This window comes from Apium graveolens, chromosome 3 (assembly GCF_009905375.1).
Source record: "Apium graveolens cultivar Ventura chromosome 3, ASM990537v1, whole genome shotgun sequence".
Lineage (NCBI taxonomy): Eukaryota > Viridiplantae > Streptophyta > Magnoliopsida > Apiales > Apiaceae > Apium > Apium graveolens.
Genome location: NC_133649.1, coordinates 254,216,758 through 254,220,892, shown reverse-complemented (window position 1 = coordinate 254,220,892; position 4,135 = coordinate 254,216,758). Strand labels below are relative to the sequence as shown.

At 32.6% G+C, this 4,135-nt stretch overlaps 1 long non-coding RNA gene across 8 annotated transcripts; it reads left to right on the top strand.

Annotated features, from left to right (window-relative positions):
* The first annotated feature begins 455 nt into the window (after positions 1-455).
* On the top strand, positions 456-3,697 carry LOC141713247 (uncharacterized). 8 transcript variants are annotated; one of them, XR_012571903.1, is made up of 6 exons: positions 456-650; positions 773-814; positions 920-1,014; positions 1,218-1,576; positions 1,684-2,470; positions 2,557-3,697. It is a non-coding gene; the product is annotated as an uncharacterized LOC141713247 (long non-coding RNA). The 8 variants fall into 8 exon arrangements; XR_012571905.1 differs by having other exon boundaries at positions 1,218-1,980; positions 2,318-2,470; XR_012571906.1 differs by having other exon boundaries at positions 1,218-1,980; positions 2,301-2,470.
* Positions 3,698-4,135: the final 438 nt, after the last annotated feature.

The window sequence follows — 4,135 nt, the reverse complement described above, 5'->3', positions numbered from 1 at the left end:
GTTACCATACCCATAACATACAATAAATATGAATTTTTATTTATTTTTAATTTAACTAAATAATTATTTACATAGAAATAAATTAATAATTTATATATATATTTTATTCATTTCTTAAAGCAATCAAAACTATTAGAATATATATATATATATAATTTTACTAAAATATTATATTAATCAGTAATTATTTTATACAAAAATGTATATATAATTGAAATATTTTTTAAAAAAATTTAAAAAATTAACCATTCGTTAACGGAGTAATTTAAGATGTAATTTGTAAAGTAATTTAAGTTTTAATAATAAAATCTTAAAATATTAAATTTATTAAAAAAATTAATAATTATAATATGAGTATTAGAAAAATGGAAAAGAAGCAAACAACAGTGACATTTCAGAAGCGGCAAAATTGCCGCGTTGTTTTTAACAAAAATTATAACCAAAAAACTAAGTAATCACCGTCTCTCTCCAAATATCTCTCTCTCTCTCTCTCTCAAATAATACAACTCTCTCTCTTCCAGACAAATTTGGGGGTCTTCAAAATTTGGGGTAATTCATCAATTGGGGCTTTGGTTGAAATCTTTATGTATCTATCCGCTCTCCCTGCTCTCCCCCTCTATCTCCCCCTATGTCTCTCTCTGTTTTACAAGGTATTTAACATTTCTTCTTTGCTTTCTCGATTGTTAATATGATTTTTGTCACTCATTTTTCTCGCTTTTAACATAATAACAAGGTTTAGATATTGATGTTTCCAAGAAACTTCTTTGTTCAGGATGTGTTTTTGACTTTCGTGGTTGAAGATTATGCAAAATAGGTATTTGTATATTTCCACTATTGCTAATAAATTGGACTTTTCTAGACGATTGTTTTCTGTTTGATTGATTATATTTTAAATTTCTTGTTAAAATCTGAATTTCAGCTATGTGATGGTTTCCGATGAATGACTTGAGTGTTCTGGGTTATGTATCGGACTATATTTGTTGCCTATATGGATTACGTGGTGCCTATGGAGTTGTAAGTCTTGACATTTTCAATCTTCTCAGTATAGGGTGTTTATTTTCTGCTCCTGAATGGTGAAAAAAGTAGCAAAGAGTGTGAGCTATTTGTATGTCACAAAAAATAGCTATTTGAGCTATTTTCTTCTTTTATTGTAATATGTATTTTTAGCTTGTTTTATTGTAAGTGGTTGCGTACTCATAGTTTATTTTACTTATAAGGTATGTGTTACGCAAGTTTCTGAAGTATTTGCTCGAAGAGGTCTTCAAGGAATTATTGGGGAATTGCTAGACAGAAAAGATGAGACAGGCATGAAAGCATAAATTTGTTCTGAGCTTGGGTTAAATCAGATTTTAGAACGTAATCTGGTACACTTGTCTTCTGGGGAGTTTCAGAGCTTCCTCCCTTCTTTAAAAAACTCAGGGAGCCAAAGAAGAGGTGTGTCTGGTGTATATTTGACTATTTATACATGTCATAACTTCCGCAAAATCTGTTGGCCACCATGTTACCTCGCTATGTGTAAACAAAAAACTAAGTAGAGTCTATCTTTCTGTATTGTGAACTTCCACTTCCACATCTTGTAAGTTCTTAACTTTCCCAGTCTTTTTTGTTCTAAATCCTAATCTACATCCTATGCAAGTTTCAGACATATTTATAATTTGTTAGCTACTATACTTGCTGTTTCAGTCTCTAGACTCTGGTCTTGATCTTGGATTGCAAGTATGTGTAACATCATATCATTTTCCCATCTGAAGACACATGAAATGGCAAAGAATTCAGTTTTTGTTATCTGGATTCTAGTTATATGTAGCTGGTATGTCATTTGGAAATCGTATTACATTAAGTACAAAGATCCTAACCAACCGATAAGTGTTAGAATAAGTGACCTGCTCAGCCAAATGACCCTAGAGGAGAAAATTGGCCTGATGACACAGATTGAAAGAAAAGTGGTTGAATCTGATGTCATGAAGAACTACTTTATTGGTAAGTTTGGGCCTTCTTATATTTAGTTTTATAATGGAATTGTATTTTCATGTCTCACTATACATGTCTCAACTTGTGCCATTAACCGCAATGTATGCCTCCTTTATTTTATTTAATTTGACATTCCATCGAGGTCCTAAATTAGGCTCCGGATGAGATCTCTATCTGTTGTATTGTCTTAAATGTACTTGGTTATTCTTCGGGATCACATTTGGGACCTGTAGCATTATTATGTTTGATATACATAAACCTTTTTGAGATTAATTATTTAGCTAAAGAACTGATATAATCTGATCATAAGTTTCTTATATATATTTAAGTTTTCCATGGAAACCAGTACTGATGCAACATAAAATGAGTTGCTTCCGCTGAGGGTAATTATGCAAGTTCTCTTTTTGAGCAAGCTTGAGCTGCTAAGGAGGGACAGGAAGTGGCCAATCTTAAAATGAAGCTCGCTGAGGATGAAGATTTAGACGAAAACTTTACAAAGGTAACTACTACTCCCTGTTTTTCTGTCATTTGACTCATTTCTTCCCATTGGAATAGATTTGAGCTAATTAGCTTGACTGGAGGCAGGGAAATTGGACTAGCTGGCGTAATAGAGCGGATATGCTTCCAGTCCTTTTTAGGATAACCTGGTTTTACTGTACATATACATATTCGCGATGTACATATATACAAAGCCGTAATGGTATTAGTGGATTAGAAATCTTGCCATTTGTTAGTTACAATACTAGTTGCAACAATGGGGAGCTTGAGCCAGATGCTGGATAAGAACATTTTAAAGTTAGAATCTATTCGGGTTCTAGTAATCGACGAGGCAAGTTCCATTTACTTTTTTTTATTTCTTATAACTTTCTGTCTAAGATTGCTCCATGCTGTGATAACAGGATAAAGTGATAAACATGTACTATTTTCCTATATATTAATAAGAGTTACAAATGTCTCATATATAGCAGAACATACTAAAATAAATCCCACAACTTTAGAGATCTAAAAAATTAATATTATCAATAGCTACTTTACGATATGCAACATCTTCACCACAACCATTTTTTAGTAGCTAATTTGAAGCAAATTTCAAGTTAATTTTTATAAATTCTGTCCTTTCAATTGTTAGTCATTTGCATACAAATGTAGATTTGCGTCTGTAGTCTGTACGAAAAGGCTTTCTTGGAGAACACACATATGTGATATGTGGCATATTTGGACTTATATGGTCTCCCTTAATATCATACATCAAGAGTGCGTACTAAAATGGTATTGCTTCTCATTTGCTGGTTTTGATTATAGGCACAAATTTTTCATCTTGTATTTACCCTATCCATATTTAAGCCCTTCCCTTTTTCTCATTACTGAATTGTTTGCATTTTTTATCGGCCTACTTTGTAGATTGCAGTTGAAGAGAGCAAAAGCTTCAGAGAAAGAAGCATGACTCTAGTAATGGTACCAAATAAAGTTGTTACTGTACAGAAACCTCCAGAATCACCAAAGAAGAATGAAATATCAGCAAATGAAGTTTCAGATGCCTTCTGATTTTAACCATAATATCGATTCTGGTTTTATTTTGTAAAGCAGGATAAAACTTCAATCTATTCTTCTACTAGAACAGAGTTTTCACAGTCTAGTATAGGTTTTAGTATATGATATATAGCTTCTGTTTATCTTTGAATACAATGAAGGTTCTGATGGGGTAACTAATGTTATGGTTGGTAAATTTTGTTGGTTTTAAGACAATGTCTTATTTATGGGCATGCTAATTTACAAACAGTTCCTAGCATTTTTTTTTGTAAAAGCGTTGCAATATGTCTTTATAGTGTTGCTAATAATCAGTGTAAAATATTGCAAAAATCACTAAAAACATTGCAAAAAACACTAAAAAGCGTTGCAAAAAACACTAAAAAGCGTTGCAAAAAGGTTGCATCAATACCCCACATGTGGGCCCTATTGTGGGGCCCAGAAATATTGTACTGATAGCCCAAATCCTACTGTAACACTTTTTAAGACCTATTGCAACCCTTGGTTATCCGTTATAGAAACGTGCTACTGTAACACCAATGGGGTTTGCATCAATACCCCACATGTGGGCCCTATTGTGGGGCCCAGAAATATTGTACTGATAGCCCAAACCCTACTGTAACACTTTTTAAGACCT